This window comes from Stegostoma tigrinum, chromosome 10 (assembly GCF_030684315.1).
Source record: "Stegostoma tigrinum isolate sSteTig4 chromosome 10, sSteTig4.hap1, whole genome shotgun sequence".
In the NCBI taxonomy this organism is placed as follows: domain Eukaryota; kingdom Metazoa; phylum Chordata; class Chondrichthyes; order Orectolobiformes; family Stegostomatidae; genus Stegostoma; species Stegostoma tigrinum.
Window position 1 is genome coordinate 22,391,260 of NC_081363.1, and position 18,623 is coordinate 22,409,882.

General features: G+C 41.3%; 1 long non-coding RNA gene across 1 annotated transcript in view; it reads right to left on the reverse strand.

Moving 5' to 3' along the window:
• LOC132210091 (uncharacterized) overlaps positions 1–16,219 on the reverse strand; it is a 31,651-nt gene extending 15,432 nt beyond the window's left edge. The window contains exons 1-3 of the long non-coding RNA XR_009446283.1: positions 15,970–16,219; positions 10,441–10,938; positions 129–245 (exon numbers count right to left, since the gene is read on the reverse strand). This is a non-coding gene — a long non-coding RNA (uncharacterized LOC132210091). The remainder of the gene's footprint in view (positions 1–128; positions 246–10,440; positions 10,939–15,969) is intronic.
• Between the last annotated feature and the right edge of the window lie 2,404 nt (positions 16,220–18,623).

Consider the following 18,623-nt stretch of genomic DNA (forward strand, 5'->3'; position numbering starts at 1 on the left):
GTTTCGGGTAACGCAACTACACAAATATATTACCTCCCTCACTCACCAGTCCCGTGTCGGCTCCTGCTCAGCGTCCCTCCACCTATTCAAGAGGTAAGCTTTTTAAAGATTCAAAAACAGTGACTCACTGGCTTCCCGACAGGCTCCTGCTCCAAGCTCCCGCTCGCGCTGCTGCTGCAACCAGAAAATCAATTTTCCAAAGGAAAATGTCAAAAATTGTAGAAGGGAGGTTTTCCATATGGGCACTATCCGAATGCAAGGTAAAACAAAGAAAGAACATATCCAGAGCATCAGTAACTAAAGGCATTGTGCGTATTGCATCTCTTGAATTAAATGAGAAATTTCAGTTGTCAATGAATAACAATTACACTTTGAGAACACATAATGAAAGAGCAAAACATGGCCTATTTCTAAATTTCCCAGACTTTTGTAGGTTTGATACAAGGTCTCCATTGTCAGGGCAGTTGAAGTTAGATAATTAAATAAAGCAACTGAAACTGTTTTTGGGCTCAGTAACATCTTTGTTTCGGAAACATATAAAACCAGGCGTCTCAATGTGACTTGGCATAGGGTGTAATGTGAACAGAGTGCTGAGAGTTTCGTCATTAGGAGAATTTTGGAAGGGGGTGTTCTTTTGGCCCTGTTTTTTATATCATTTTCATCTTTTTTCTAGGAGTTAGTTCATAGTGCACTAAAGCTGAAGAAGTTAATTGTTTGGTGACTCTCTGGTAAATCGTTAAGTTTAATTCTAATTTTGAAGTTCAAATAGTACGAGTGGCAAGGTTCATAAAGTACATTTATGATCCAAGCTGATGTTATTGTTGGAAAACTGAGATCTCAAACTGAAATCAAGGTCGACAGATCATGTAGCATTTGAACAAAAACAGATGAACTGATAGCAGACATTTAAACAAATAAGTAAGATCTGGTACCCATTAAAGAGGCATCGTTGGATAGGATGACAAAGACTGGGACCCAACATTGAAAAATGCTAGGAAGGGGCAGAAAAAATGGCTATGCTAACTAATAGCATAATAGACAGGGATTACATGAGGTTAGAAACAAATAAGTAAAAGCAGTTTTTGTTGAGATTTAAAATGATAAAGGCAACAGCTTATATGTGAGAATGGTGTACAGGTGCCTATCAGTAGAACAGCGTATAAAGGGAGAAATAACGGGTGGTTTCAGAAAGTAATGGTGATGATCAAGGAGATTTAATGGACAACAAGAAAATCTATAGATATTTTAGAAAGATCAAAGCTAATAAGTTGGACATTGGTCCTGTAGAAAATGTGTCTGGTGAATTAAGCAGCTATTTTGTACCAATCTTCAATGTAAGGATATAAATAACATTCTAGACATAACTGTCGGTGTGTTTTTTAACTTATTCATTTTGTGGGATGTGGGCATCACTGGCTGGACAATATTTATTACCCCTCACTAGTTGCCCTTTAAAGAGGTGGTGGTGAGCTGCCTTCTTGAACATACACATGCACACACTCACTTTCTCTTTCCCCCGTCTCTCTCTCTCTCTCTCTCTCTCTCTCTCACACACACACACACACACACTTACATTCTATTTTGTTCAAAGAGTATACAATTTATAGACAATCAATGTGGTATTTTATAAATTTCTACTTTAGAAACAAAACAAATCTGACTCCAAACCAAAACACAAACAGATTCTAAACAAGGTCTCACACCCAATTTGCATTGCCTGACATAAAATGTTACTTCTTCTTTACACTAATAAAACCTTTAGTTCTCTCAGGACTGACTTGAAAGGAATTCGGGGATTTACATATATATACATTGTCTCTGAGTCTCTAACTGCCTTTACAGAAGTCACTGTTATACATGTTAATCAATTAAAACTTTGTAGCTGATTAATGATTTAACAGCATTGTAGTATTTGTTTAATACATCCTCATCAGTGGTGTGACCCTTTGAATTTTTACTTATAAATTCTGTCTCTGTACCACAACTCTCACTGACACCTGAAGAAAGAGTGAGGTTCCGAAAGCTTGAGTTTTCAAATAAACATGTTGGGCTTTAACCTGATGTCGTGTGATTTCTGAACTTGTCCACCCCAGTTCAACATTGGCACCTCCACATCATGGCTACCATCGACACCACCAACTGTTGGCTCAAAGTGGAAAGGATCTCCAAGAAGATCGCGCATAATGACATAGACAACTAGTTTCTACAAAAGTGCAAGAAAGCACAACAGATCCCAAAAGAACTACAGATCATGAACCCACTCAAGTTGACCTACAACACTGATTACGCTGAGAGACTTTGTCATCACACGTCTCGCAAACTCCTCAATCATCTCATACACCAACCCAACAGCAAGCGTTATAACCTTGAAATTGAGATAGAATTCATTGTTCTCAACTTGCACTCATGGTACTGCAGTACAGTTATGAGACACTGCCATGCAGACACAGCATTGGATCTACACCACCTACATGCACATGAAGAACAATAACCTGGTGAATCTTGACATCACCAGCAGAAATATCCAAGCCACCGTGGTACCACAGTTGAAAGCGGTACCACAACATGAAAATCCAGTGTCAAGTTATCTGACCACACCTTTCAACCAGACATTATCAAAGTTCTCAGCCAGGGCTAAATTTCTGTCCCACCACCAAACTGGACCCCATTGGTGCGTGGCAGACACAGAGGAAGTCATCAGATGAATGAGACTCCAGGAATTCTTCAAGTATGTCAGCAGCGAGCCCAATAATACAATCAACAAACTGATTCAGTTGACTTAGAGATCCATGGTGGAGGGGACAGCCAAAGAAGGAATAGAACTGGGCCCCTCTGGACTGCTGTTACCCAGGATTTAACAGGTCTTCACTAGCCATCAGAGAATGCGTGAACACCAGATTCATCAGCTGCACTCACAATGTAGGGCCATACGTCATCCAGATACAACACAATACCATCTGTGCTGTCAAGACCAATCGCAACATTGCCATTAAACCAAAGGACAAAGGAAGAGCCCAAGATAACAAAGTGTGAAGCTGGATGAACACAGCAGGCCAAGCAGCATCTCAGGAGCACAAAAGCTGATGCTTCGGGCCTCGACCCCGGTTCTAGGGGTCACAAAGGAAGAGCCATTATTATACAGAATAGAATGGACTACTGCAGGGAAGTGCATCAACAGCTGAACGGAACTCCACAGATCTGACCAAAGAACACCCCGTCAACTGAGCAGACTGGTCAAAACTTTAGATCCTGTCCATTAGAGTACCCTATACAGTCTCATCCTATGAACTTCCCACACTACTGCCTTCCAAAGATAGTCAAAGCCAACACACCTGGACGTCCCATCATATCAGGCAATCGGACCCTGTGTGAGAATGTCTCTGGCTATGTTGAGGGCATCTTGAAACCCATTGTACAGGGGACCCCCAGCTTCCGTCACAACACTACAGATTTCGTACAGAAACTCAGCATCCGTGGACCAGCCGAACCAGGAACATTACTCATCACATTGGATGTTTTAACAGTCTATCAACATCCCCACAACGGCACCATCACCACAAAAGCCTCAGTACTCAATACCACCAACTGCCAACTGTCACAGTGGCTCACTGGTTAGCACGGCTGTTTCACAGCACCAGTGACCTAGGTTCAATTCCACCCTTGGGCAACTATATATGTGGAGTTTTCACATTCTCCCTGTGTCTGCTTGAGTTTCCTCTGGGTGCTCCGGTTTCCTCCCACAGTCCAAAGATGTGCAAGTGAGGTGGATTGGACATATTAAATTGCCCACAGAGTTCAGGGCTGTTTAGGTTGGGGGATGGGTCTGGGTGGGATGTTCTAAGGGTTGGTGTGGACTTTTTGGGCCAAAGGGCCTTTTTCCACACTGTAGGGATTCTTTTAACAGCCCCAGTACTCAATACAACCAATTTCCCTATGCCGTCCTACAACTCATTTGTTTCATCTTCAAATACAACGTCTTTACCTTCAACAACCAGTTCTTCGTCTAGACACATGGAACAGTTATGGGGACCAGATTTGCTCCCGAATATGCCAACATATTCATGCACAGGTTTTTTCCTTGCTGCACAGACCATCCAATCAATGCTATACACTAGATACATTGATGACATTTTGTTCCTCAATGCCTCACTGCCACAAGCCTACAGATGACCTCATGATGCTGCCCTTCTCTCTCTTCCACCCTAAACATATTAAAACAGTCATCTCCTGTGGAGAAGCCCTACACATACACAGGATCTGTCTGGAAGAGGAGGAAGAAGATAGACACCTGAAGGCATTGAAGGATGCCCTCATAGATGCAGAATACGATGTTCAACTCACCGATCGTCAGCTCCAATGTGCCTCAGCGAAAAGCTGCAATGATTTCCTCAGAAGACAAACATGAGATATACTCAATAGTGTATTTCATTGTCCAGTACTTCCTGGGAGTGGAGAAACAATGCCATGTTCTTCACAGCCCTCAACACATTATTGCTGACAATGAGTACTCCGCCACGTGCTTCCCCACCCCTCCACTTCTTGCCTTCAAACAGCTGCCAAACCTTGAACCTTAAAAGTGATACCTTCCATCACTTTTCTGATGATCGACAGTAGGCTCATGGGGCAGTAATTGGCTGGGTTGGATTTGTCCTGCTTTTTATGCACAGGATACATTTGGGCAGCTTTCCACATTTTTGGGTAGATGCCAGTGTTATAACTGCATTGGAACAGCTTGGTTAGGGGAGCAGCAAGCTCTGGAGTACAAGTCTTCAGTACTAGTTCCAGAATGTTATCAAGGACCATAGCCTTTGCAGTATCCAGTGCCTCCAACCCTTTCTTAATATCATGTGGAGTAAATTGAATTGGCTGAAGAGTGGTACCTATCATACTGGGGGCCACTGGAGGGGCCTACTGGCTCTGCTGACATATCTGAAAGATTTCATCCTGGGATCTCAAAAGAAGCAGCTAATGAGATCGTTTATATATTGGTTTTAGTTTTCCAAAATTCCCTATATTCAAGGAAGATTCTACTACATTGGAAGACAGCAAGTGTAACACGTTTAATACTAGGGGGCATAGGGTTAAGGTGAGGGGTGAGAGTTTAAAGGAGATGTGTGAGGACAGTTTATTTTTTCACGCAGAGGGTGTTAGGTGCCTGGAACGCACATCTGGGGGAGGTGGTCAAAATAGATACATTAGCAAGATTTCAGAGACATTTACACAGATAAATAAACAGACAGGGAAAACAGGGACACAGACCATTTGTAAGGCAGATGGGACATGTTTGGAATGGCATCATGATTGGCGCATGATGGGCTGACGAACCTGTTCCTGCGCTGTACTGTTCTATGTTTTATTAAAAAAGAAATTGGAGCCAGAAAGCCAGAAACCAGAGGACAATTGCCTTAACATTTGCCAGAGGGAACATATTAAAGACATCATAACTGGAGACTTAGAAAAAAAAAACAATCAGGCAGAACCAACAATACGCTGTGGATAAGATGGAACTGGTGGATATATTGGATTTCAATTTCCTGAAGGCATTTGATAAAGTGCAACATCAAAGGTTATTGCAGAAAATAAAGGCTCATTGTAGACTAACATTTTGGCTTGGACAGAGATTCACTAACTCAGGGAGCTGTAGGCATAAATGGGTCTTTTTCAGGTTGCAAGGATGTAATGAGTGGCGTGCCATGGAGATCAATGCTTTCAATTCAACTGTTGACAATCTATATGACTTATGACGAGAAGATGGGCCAAAGATATGGTTGTTACATTTTCTGATGGCACAGAAATAGGTAGAAAAATCATGTCTGAAGAGGACCCAAGAGGCAACAAATTAATATGGGTTCAGTAAGTGAATAGAAAAAAACATATGTCAAATAAAGTATGTCAGAAAATGTGATTTTGCCCATTTCGCCAGGAAGCGGAATAAAAAATGACATATTATCACAATGGTGAGAGGCTTTAGAAATCTGAGGCGTAGAGGAACCTTGTTGTCCTAATGTATGAATTGCAAAATGTAGGTTTGCAGCTCCAGCAAGTAATTGGGAAAGCCAGTAGAATGTTGTTTATTGCGGGGGAATTGATTCCCAAAGTCAGGAGGTTAGACTCCAATTATACCGGGCACAGGTGAGACAATAATTGCAGTGCTGTGTCTCTGATATTCAAAGCATTGGGGTGCAGCAGGTTGCGGGATGATCTTATAGAGGTTAATAAAATCATGAGGGGTATAGATGAGGTGAATGGCAAGATTCCTTTCCCCAGCGTATGGAATTTCAAGACTTTGGGGGCATGTTTTTAAGGTGAGAGTAGAAAGATTTATAAAAGACAGGAGGAGCAACATTTTACACAAAGTGGTTCATGAGTGGAATGAACTTCTAGAGGAAGTGTGGATTTATTTGAATTGCCATAGTCATACTAGACTACAGGGCTGCTCTCTCAGTAGAGAGAGATGACTGGTGGTGATTTAACCTGAGGGCCACCAGGCAAGGGAGAGGTTTAGAAGTAGGATCCTTCATGGTCATCTCACCCAATGATAGGAATGAACCCACGTTGTTGGCGTTACACTGGTTCGCAAAACAACTGGCCAACTAACTGAACTAAACCTATCCTAAGGAGTGGTGAATGCGGAACAGAAACAATGTTTAAAAAAACCTTTGTATAAGTACATGCATAGGAAATATTTGGAAGGATTTGTATAAGTACATGTATAGGAATTATTTGGAAGGATTTGTATAAGTACATGTACAGGAAATATTTGGAAGGGTTTGTATAAGTACATGTATAGGAAATATTTGGAAGGATTTGTATAAGTACATGTATAGGAATTATTTGGAAGGATTTGTATAAGTACATGTATAGGAAATACTTGGAAGGGTTTGTATAAGTACATGTATAGGAATTATTTGGAAGGATTTGTATAAGTACATGTATAGGAAATATTTGGAAGGGTTTGTATAAGTACATGTATAGAAATTATTTGGAAGGATACGGGCCAAGCATAGGCAGATGGGACTAGTTCAGTTTGGGATTATGGTTGGCATGGACTGGTTGGATCAAAGGGTCTGTTTCCTGTACAGGGACTGTATGACTTTACGTTTCAATAACTCCCCATATAAACAAATATCTAAATGCGTTGGAAGCAGTTCAGAGAAGATTTAATAGAGTAATGCCTAGAATTGGTGAGTGGTCTTATGAAGCACAAACAGACAGGCTGATATTCTACCTGCTGGCATTCAGAAGAATAAGGTGATTTGATTGAAACATAAAATCCTGTGGAGCTTGTCAGATTGCTTGTGGGAAAGATATTGGCTGTACTGGGGGGAACCTGGAAGTTGGCGTGACTTTCATAGTAAAGGGCTGCTCATTTTAGAGAGATGAAGCAAATTTTTCTCTAAAGTTCAATGTTCTTTTGAATATTTTTAAGGTAGCGGTGGATTGATTCTTGGTAAGTAAGGTGTCAAAGATTTTCAGGGGTTGCCAGGAACGTGGAATAGTCAGATCAATCATGAGCTTAATGAGTGTGAAACCAAATACAATTATCAGAATATGCAGAACAAATACCTCTATATTATGTCTAAATAATATAATAGTAATGAGAATAATGTTAATGATACAATGACTATGTAAATAAGCAAAGAAAATCATTTCGCTGACATAATTCCTATAAAAAGAAACTTGGTGATAGATGGTTAGAATGGAATGTGCACATTATGATGGTGTAATATAACAGCCAATAAGGGAAATTGAGAGGTGGTGTCAAACTAGAAAAATCATGTCAACAGAGAAATCTTCAAAACTATACCAGAGAGCTACATTCCTTCACTTGTAATCTATCAATTAAAATAAGAACTTTGCAGTATATCAACAGGTGAAGACTTAGTCAAGGACTAGAATTCAGACAGAGTGTTTATATTGATACCTGGAGATACTAAAGAGAAGTATCTAACTATTCTGGTCACAGTATAAGCCTAAAGCAGGCGTAGCATTGATTATGGATTCCCTTACGAGTTAATGAGCTTTCTTGAATGGAGCCAACCTGGATCAGTTTTGTTTTGATTTTGCCATTGTGGCTGTTCCACATCAAGCAATCGCCACTAAAATGTCAATATGTTTTAAAAAAATTCAACGTAAGGCAGCTTCCACCTCACATGATTGTAGCTCCCTTACACTTTGACCTCACGCTGCGCCACACCTACTCTTCACCACTGATTTAGCTGACAGACTGAAAATCTAATCCTCTTGAATGGTGAGTTCCTACGGAGTTATGACAAGCACCAACCGCCCACTTAGACTGTTCTCATAAAGCCCAGGTGGGCCTAAGGCTGCATTGGTAGGCGTGATGTTAACATAGCACTGAGTCAGTGCCCAGAAACAGCCCAAGACAAAAGAGTCTCTGTTGTTAGGAAATGAATTGACTTTATTGTTCATCAGCATCACATTGAAGAACTTGCCTGGAAGGGAAACAGTGTGGCTCTAGAAATCTGATATTACATTCCTTTCTTAAACCAGTAGGGAAGATATAAAAACACATTGAATTAGTTTAGACACACAAATGTAGGAATTAAGAGCAGAGTAGGCTATTTTGATCCTTCAAGCCTGCCAGCCATTCAATAAGTTCAGAGTCGATCTGTTTCAGTTCAGACATTCGCATTCCAACTGACTTGCCTTCCCTCTTCCAACTAGAATCTACCTACTGCCACTTAATAATCAATGATTGACCACCAGCATTATAAAGGTTTGTAAGGTTTGGAAAGATTTCAATGCAGTGAATGAGGAAGAAAAGAATTGTGCAATTACTCTTTTGTCAAGAAAATGGACTTCACAGGACCAAGCTTCCAGAATCACAAACTTGGCATTGGGCCACCATTCAGCTTTTATAATAAACTCAGTAGATTAGATTAGATTCCCTACAGTGTGGAAACAGGTCCTTTGGCCCGAAAAGTCCACACCACCCCATGAAGCATCCCACTCAGACTCATCCCCCTATAACCCACACACCCCTGAACACTACAGGTAATTTAGTATGGCCGATCCACCTAGCCTGCACCTCTTTGGACTGTGGGAGGAAACCGGAGCGTCCGGAGGAAACCCACGCAGACACAGGGAGAATGTGCAAACTCCACACAGATAGTCACCTGAGGCTGGAATCGAACAGGGCCCCTGGTGCTGTGAGGCTGCAGTGCTAACCACTGAGCCACCGTGCCACCCATAAATCTTTCATGGCTCCAGAGAAAAAAGGCATGAATGAGAAAAATCAATGGACCCTTTCCCAAAGGGATTCCCAACATTCAAGTCTCTTCTGAATTGTCCATGCTTTCCGTCATTGTTTTTACTGTGCCTGATTGTGCCATGTTATTATTGTTAACTCACAGTTCAACAACCCCAAGCAACAACAATCTCCATGGATGTTCCATTTTCACGGCTTCTGGAGAAATCCAGCTATTAATAGAACTTCCCAGAGTAGGAGCTACTAGCAAGACATCAGTTTTATAAAAAATGCATCAAGAAACACAACCAGCAAATAGAAGATCAACAAAAAACAGGCCTGATTTGAAATTAGCTTTATAAACGGTGGTATTTTCTCTCCAGTTATTGCTGATTATACTCCAGAATGCTTTGTGTAGCAAGAACTAATTAAAAGTATTTAATTTGTATCAACCGATTTTCATTAACACACTCACTTCTCAAGCTGTTTATTGTGAAAGAGATCAAACACAGAGAAGATAAAAATAAACAAAATACAGTGGGCACTGGAAATCTGAAACAAAAACAGGAACAATTGGAGAAATTCAGCAGGTCTGACAGCATCTGTAGAGAGAGAAAAACAGAATTAATGTTCTGAGCCCAGTAACCCTTCAGCAGAACTAAAAGTAGCTGGGAAAGGATAGCATTTATGATGATGACATATAGAACAGGAGATTTTAGAATTCGTGGAGACGGTACTGAGAGAAAGAGAGAGACAGACAGACAGACAAAGATAGAGAGAGACAGAGAGAAAGGAGAGGCAAACAAAGGCTTGCTGATGTTAAGCCTAGAGGGGGAGAAAAGGTGACTAGGGTGCTAACACGAACTGAGAACAGTTGAAAATGGGTTGACTGTGCTGCGACCAACTCACATTAACCCTAGCCCTAGAGGCTTGAGAGTCTGTACTGAGCCCAGGGGAATGTGTTCACAGTCTGAAACTGTTAAGTCAAGGTTGAGTACAGTCAGTTCTGCTATAATACGATAGCTGCATTCCTGTGCAATATCGCGTTATAGAAAATCATGCTATAGAAATAACTGCACCTTTGGGAAAAGCAGGGTTAAGGACAGACCACAAAAAAATCACTCAAAATTACTCAAAAATCACTCAAAAGCTTAACACTAAGATAGCACAGTTTGAACAAATATTAAATCACATCTAATAATGAAATGAAAGTACATTTAACATCTTACTTCGAAAAATTGTCAAGATAACTTTTTGGGGGAGAACATTTTAAGGTTGCTCTGTTGTTAATTTAGGGACTGAGTGTCGTCGTCATCATCATCATCATCATCATCATCATCATCATCATCATCATCATCACCTCCATGTGCAGTTGTGATTGCAGGGTTAGGGTGAAAAATAGTTAATCCAGAAGTGGATGGCTGTAATTCATTGTCTTCTGACTGTTTTGGGGTTTGACTTAATAAAAGGCATCCAGTTTTTGCTGCTTCACCCTTTTTTCTTCTTTCATGAAGATGCTGTTCATAGGGTGCCAAATAAGATCTTATTCCATGAACTGCTACCGTGCTGCATTCTGCATTGTTACTGTTGTCCTCTAAAAGCTGCAATTGCTTCTCAATATCCCTCAGGATAGAAGACTAAACTGAAGTGGAAAGTTCTTGTGGTACTGCATTCTGGACTACTCCATCTTCATCTCCAACTTTATAGCAGAAAGTACTGTACTGAGGCTGTAAGGTATCAAAATGAAAGATGAGATGCTGTTCCTTCAATTTGTGTTGAGCTTTGCTAGAGGGCTGCTAAAATCTTAGGATATTAAAGTGTTGCCATGGGAACATCGTGGTGGAAGTAGATACCCATTTTTAGCCATTCATGCTTCAAATTAGCAGCCTACTCAGCATTTAGATAAGATGGTAAAGAAGGCGTTCAGTATGTTTGCCTTTATTGTTCAGAGAATTGAATACAATGGACAGGATGTCATGTTGCAGCTACATAAGGCTTTGGTAGGCCATAGTTAAGAGTTGTGCTTTCAAATTTGGTTGCCGCATTACAGGAAGGATGTAGAGGCTTTGGAGAGGGTCCAGAAGAGCTTTACCAGGATGTTGCCTGGATTCGAGGTTATGGGGTATTAGCAGAAGCTAGAAAAACCCAGATTGCTTTCTCCAGAGCAGCAGGGGCTGAGGGCGACTTGTAGAAGTCTATAAAATTATGAGATAGATAGAGCTGACAGTCAGGATCCTTTTCCCACAGTTGAAATGTTTAATATTGTGGGCCATGCATTTAAAGTGAGGAGGGGGGATATGTGAGGGGCAAATCTTTTACTCAGAGCGTGGTAGGAGTCTGGAACATGCTGCCGGGGTGGGGGTGGGGGGCAGACATGATAGGGATATTTAAGAACTTCTGGATAAGCACATGAATATGCAAGGAATTGAGAGATATGGGCCGAAGGCAGACAGAGGGGTTAGTTTAATTTGGCATCATGTTCAGCATAACATTGTGGGCTGAAGGGCCCAATCTTGTGTTGTACTGTTCAATGTTCTATTTACCTTCTCCCTCTCAACTTATCATTAGCAATTCCTGTTTTCATCTCTTTTTTGTTCTCTGTCTTTCTTTCGATACCAGCTCCATGTATTCGATTCACTTTTTCCCCAAAGCCTATCATCAGCATAAATACTACTCTTCCCAGCTGTTTTCTGTTTTGATAAAGGTTCACCAGACTGAAAATATTACCTCTGTTTCTCTCTTTACAGATGCAGACAGACCTGCTGAGTTTCTCAAACACAGACAGCTATTGAGAATCATTTGGTACTCACTTTGCAGAATACATTGCTGCCTTCTATCTTACCTGCCTCCTATCTTGGCCTAATTCACAGAATCATGGAATTTTATGGTGCAGACGGGAGCTGTTTGACATCTTGTTCCTGCACCAGCTCTTCAAACCAGTATCATTACCTAGTACCAATGATCCCCTTTTGCCCACACTACCGAATACTATTTCTAGGCAAATAATTATGCCATGCCCTCTTGAATGCCAGAATGCCAGTCTCCAGCACATTTCCAGGCAGCAAGCTCCATACTCTAATTGTTGTGAAAAAGTTTTTATCTCATCACCCTTAGTTCTTGTGCACATCAAATTTGCCCTCTTATTCCTGTTCCTTTTAAAAGCAGAAGCAGCTCCTTCCTGCCTGCTGTATCCAGAAAGCTTTATCAAATCACCTCTCAGTCTTCTTCTTTCAGACGAGTACAGTCCCAACTTTTCCGACCTGTCCTGATAACTGAAGTTTCTTATAAAGTCATGGTGTCATAGAGGCCATTCCACAGCATGGAAATAGGCATTTCGGCCCAACTTGCCCATGTTTCCACAATTAAACTCGTCCCGTTTGTCTGCATTTAATTCATATCCCTCCATGGTTATCCCATCCATGTACCTGTTTACATGTTTCTTAAATGTTCTTATTTCTGGAATCATTCTCATAAATCATTTCTGCACTCTCTCCTATGCATTCACATCATTCCTACAATGTGGCATCCACAACTGTACACAGTTCTCCAGCTGAGATCCAACAGATGCCTTGTAGAAGTACAACATCACTTCCCTGCCTTTATATGCTATGCCTCTACTAATAAAGCCGAGGATACACTATGCTTTATCAACTGTACTGTCCGGTCCCTCCACCTTCAGTGATCTATGCACATCTGTGCTCAGGTCCCTCTGCTCCTACATCTCCTTTGGAATTGTACAATCTTATTTTATATGTTCTTTCTCTTAATGAAATGTATCACCTCACATTTCTTTACATTGAGCCTCATCTGCCACCAAATCATCCGCTCCACCAACTTTGGTGTCCCTTTTGTGTTATCTGCGCACTTTGAAATTGTCTCCAGCAGAAAATGATCCAGATCATATAAATCAGAAAAACAGGGGTCACAATAATGATCCCTGAGTACCTCCATTGCAAACTTTCCCACAATCCAAAAGTTATCCATTGACAATTGCTCGATCTTTCCTGTCACTCAGCAAATTTTGTAGCTATGTTTCTACTGTCCTCTATATATCGTGATCTATAACTTTCTTCACATATGCCTTTTCTTTTAGTTTACTACTATCCTTGACTATTTAGATGGTACTTCGATAAGAGGGCAAATTTGATGTAATCTGGTAGAAAAGGCATCTCTTTGAAGATGCTGACATGAACAGCAGCAGGAAGATACTACATGCCCCGTCAGACTCTTCACACTATTTTAAATCAGGAACACATCAGAACTAACCACAAGGCTCCTACAACCGCTGGGCATCAGAGTGGCACACAAACCCACATCAACCCTATGACAACTGCTCACCTGAGCCAAAGACCCACTCCCCACTATGGACACGGCCAATGTTATCTATAAGATTCCCTGCAGAGACTGTGAGAAACACTATATCAGACAAACAGGAAGGAAGTTAACAACAAGGGTGTACAAACCCCAACTGGCTACAAAAAGACACGACCATTACTCACTCATCTCAATCCACATGGACAAGGAGAACCACCAATTCGACTGGGGCAACACTAAAATCCTGGGGAAAGCTAATCAGAGACAGGTACAGGAATTCCTAGAAGCCTCGTACTCCACGAAGAAAGCCAACAATAAACACATAGAACTCGACCCAAATACACTCCACTATGAAGGAAAACCGGAAGTGAGGCAATCCAGCTCAACAGCCTCCAGCGTTTAAAAACCAGACAGAGAAACGCACCGGCTCTTCATCGGAGCCTGCACTGATGATGTTACCAAAGATGGTAACAAAACGTCAGCAGAACAACAAACCAGCTTGGCGAGCTAACCAACCACAATATCTTTTAGATATTTTCTAATGTATCTGTTCAGGGATGTTATTACGTATCTTAATAAGGAGGCCAGTCTTGAGCCTTGATCTCCTGGCTCAGAGACAAGGAAATTGTAGTTGCAAAACAAGAGCCTTCCCACATGACTTTATCAAAAGGAAATGATGTTCAACAATTTTTTTTTTGCAGTTTTTCGAAGAAATAACTTGTGCTCTGGATAAATTCTATCCAGTTGATGTGTTGTAATTATATTTCCAGAAGGCATCTGATAAAGTGTCACATCAAAGGTTATTACTGAAAAAAAAGCTTGTGATGTTGGGAGTAACATGTTGGCATGGATAGAACCTTGGCTGACCAACAGGAAAAAAAAGGGAAGGAGTAAATAATTTATTTTTTCAGGCTGGCAGGAGGCCATGAATGGTTCACCTCAGGGATCAGATAATGGAGCCTCAACATTTTACAATTTGTATAAGTGATTTGGTTGATGGCATGGTAGCTAAATTTGCTGATATCACAAAGTTAGGTAGGAAAGCGAACTGTGAAGAGTACTCAAGGAGCCTACAAAAGGATACAGATTAGTTAAGTGAAGTTGGAAAATGAACTAAGATGTAGGAAAGTGAGAAATTATCTACTTTGGCAGAAAAGATATAAAATCAAACACATTATCTAGATGGTGAGAAGTTGTAAATTTCCGAGATGCAGAGAGATCTGGATGTCTTAGTGCATGAAAGAAAAGGTTGGCACACAGGTACAGCAATTAATTAAGAAAACTAATAGAAAGTTAAGTTTTATTGTGAGTGGAATTGAATTCAAGATTTGGGAGATTATAGAGTTATACAGAGCACGAGTAAGACTGTATCTAGAGTAATGTGTACAGTCGTGGTCACCATCCTTATGGAAGATGTTAATACTTTGGGAGAAGTTCAAAGAAGATTCACTACACTTATAACTGGAATGAGTGCATTGACTTATGAGGAAAAGCAGGACAGGCTAGGCTTGTACCCTCTGAAATTTAGAAGAGGCAAAGGTGACTTGATTGAATCTTATAAGACCCTGATGGGACTTGACCTTGTGGATATTGAAAGAATGTTTCCTCTTGTTGGGGAATCTAGAACTTGGGGTCATAGTTTAAAATAAGGGTCACATGTTCAAGACAGTGATGAGGAAAAACAAAAAAAAACCAGGACTCTCAATGAATTGTGAATCTTTGGAATTTGTTTCTTCAAAAGGCAGTGGTTGCAGAACCTTTAAATATTTTGAAGGCAGAAGGAGATGGATTCTTGACTCCCAAGGGATGGGCAGAAATATAGGGCTGAGGTTAAAATCAAATCTGCTATGGCTTTGTTAACTGGTACTGCAGGCTCAAAGGGCCAGATGACCTTCTCTTGTTCCTAGTTCATACGTTGTATACTTGAATGTTTTACTTTTGATTCTGTACACTATTAGAAACTGTGACAAGTTCATTCTAGTCCATCTCATCTTTTTTTTTCTTACCTATAACGTCTGCATTCAGAGATATCTGATTTATTTGGCAACGAGTTGATGTGCTTTGGGCACACTGGAACTACAGCTCCTTATCAATTAACTTGACTACTGAGTTTCACAAGGTCATTCACGTGCAATCAATCATATTCATACCAATCTCTCATAAGTCATTGACTGAGGAGTGTCACACGAAAGATTGCATTGCTGCCTTCCCAAACAGCTAAGCTATTGAGCATCATGATTCATTATGACTTGGTGATTCACTAACAGCTGTAATGCAGGGAACCAGAAGTAACATTATTTGTTGAGCTGTTCAGCAGGATGTTAACTTTCTACAGACACACCCAAAGGAGTTCAAGTTATGGAACATGAAAGTCTTGCATATATGAAGTGCCTTTTATGACCAAGGGATTTACAACCAAGAAAATATTTTTAAAGTGTACTCACATTTGTAATGTAGCAAACACACTCAGTAAGATGTCCAAACAGTAATAACGTAAATGAACAGATTATCTGGTTGTTGATTGAGGGTCAAATGTTGGCTGCAAATGAGGCGAATTCCCATGCCCTTCATCAATTACAGCCGTGGGAACTTTTACACCAATATGTGAGGGCAAAAATGCTTGTAGCTTGACAAATCATCTGAAAGACAACATGCTGACAATGCAACACTTCCTCTCGACTCGAGTATCTGGAATGAGACTTAAATTCTCAACCTTTGGATTCAGACGTGAGAGTGTTGCAAACCTGTTTAAAATAAATGATTCAGCTGAAATGTATATCCAAGCTCTTAATACAGTTTTTAATAAGAGCAATGTGTAAATTTGATGCACTACATTGCTTGTTCGGCCAAACACTAAGCAATGCAATGAATCAAATATAATTTTCATTCAGGTTCCTCAAAAATACGATCTCTGACTTTTCCCCTTCTATTATCTTCTTCTACTTTATATTATCATTGTCACATTTAAATATTGCCATGGCCCCCAGTGCAAATACATCAATGTGTAACAGGCACAAGACATCTGTGTTTCATTTTTTTTGACCAGAAAATTAAAATGTCAGCGAGTAGGCTGCAATTTTACTGAATAATAGAGCAGAATTTAAACTAAATTATACATTTTACTTAGGATTGATTAGTTGTCATGCTCTGTGGTCTGAGTCATTAGTCATTCACTTATCATCCTCCATCAGCTACCCTTCAAGGCACCGCACTGTCAACTTCTCTTTTACTTAAGAGTTCACCGAAGATATCTGATTTGTTCATGTGTGGCAGAAGGCAAGCAGATAGTTGCTCATGGGCATCTGTCATGTTTTGACACATGAATCATTTAATTGTCATCATTAGTGGCTTGTGTCTCTCGTAAACATCTAATGTAAAATATTTATGGACGCAGTCCTGTTTAAATCCCTTATTTTCCTCGAAGAAAGCTAGATTTTAAAATACTTATCTCTTCCTCTCCTGAAGGTTTCAGTATGGAATCCTTTTGCCATAATTGATTCAGGCAGTAATCCAAATAATCATTATGCATGACTGCAGTATCACACAGACACGGTCGATTCTTAGCAATGTTCTGAAGTGGTCTAACACATTATTCAGTTGCAACTAGGGCAGACAGTGATGAGGAATGTTTTCTGGTCTTGGATGCAATGCCTGTGTCTGAATGTAAGCAGTTGTTTCTTCTGTATACAAGGCACTCCAGTGGGTTAGAATCATAGAATCTCTATAGTGTTGAAGTAGGCCATTCGGCCCATCAAGTCCACACCTACCCTCTGAAAAGCATCGCACCCCCTCCACTCTATCCCTATAACCCTGCATTTCCCATAGCAAATCCACCTAGCCTGCACATCTTTGGACTATGGGAGGAAACCAGAGCACCTGGAGGAAATCCATGGGAGAACGTGCAAACTCCACACAGAAAGTTGCCGAGGCTGGATCAAACCCAAGTCCCTGGTGTTGTGAGGCAGCAGCACTAACCAATGAGGCACCGTGCCACTCCAAACCCATTTTCAAAGATCGCAGGAACTGTAGATGCTAAAGAATCTGAGATAACAAGGTGTTGAGCTGGATGAACACAGCAGGCCAAGCAGCATCAGAGGAGCAGGAAAGCTGACGTTTCGGGCCTAGACCCTTCTCCTGAAGTCTTTCTTTGAATCCTCTCATCATCACTGCCTAGTCCACTATGCTTTCCCCAAAAGGTAACTGAGCCAGCTTCTGGCAGAGGTCCTACAGTCATGTTCTATGAGAAGAGTAAGATTCTGGGTGAAAGCCACCGCTGCCTGAATGTGTGAGTGATATTGGGAACTGCAGATGGTGGAGAATCCAAGATAACAAAATGTGCAGCTGGATGAACACAGCAGGCCAAGCAGGATCTCAGGAGCAGAAAAGCTGACATTTCAGGCCGAGACCCTTCATCAGAGAGGGGGACGGGGAGAGGGAACTGGAATAAATAGGGAGAGAGGGGGAGGCGGACTGAAGATGGAGAGAAAAGAAGATAGGTAGAGACGAGAGTATAGGTGGAGAGGTAGGGAAGGGATAGGTCAGTCCAGGGAAGATGGACAAGTCAAGGAGGCAGGATGAGGTAGTAGGTAGGAAATGGAGGTGCGGCTTGAGGTGGGAGGAAGGGATGGGTGAGAGGAAGAACAGGTCAGGGAAGCAGAGGCAGGCTGGGCTGGTTCTGTGATGCAGTGGGGGGAGGGGAAGAACTGGGCTGGTTTTGGGATGCAGTAGGGGAAGGGGAGATTTTGAAGCTTGTGAAGTCCACGTTGATACCATTGGGCTGCAGGGTTCCCAAGTGGAATATGAGTTGCTGTTCCTGTAACCTTCGGGTGGCATCATTGTGGCACTGCAGGAGGCCCATGATGGGCATCTCGTCTGAGGAATGGGAGGGGGAGTTGAAATGGTTCGCGACTGGGAGTCTGAGGAATGGGAGGGGGAGTTGAAATGGTTCACGACTGGGAGTCTGAGGAATGGGAGGGGGAGTTGAAATGGTTCGCAACTGGGAGGTCATCTCCCAGTCGCGAACCATTTCAACTTCCCCTCCCATTCCTCAGACGAGATGTCCATCATGGGCTCCTGCAGTGCCACAATGATGCCACCC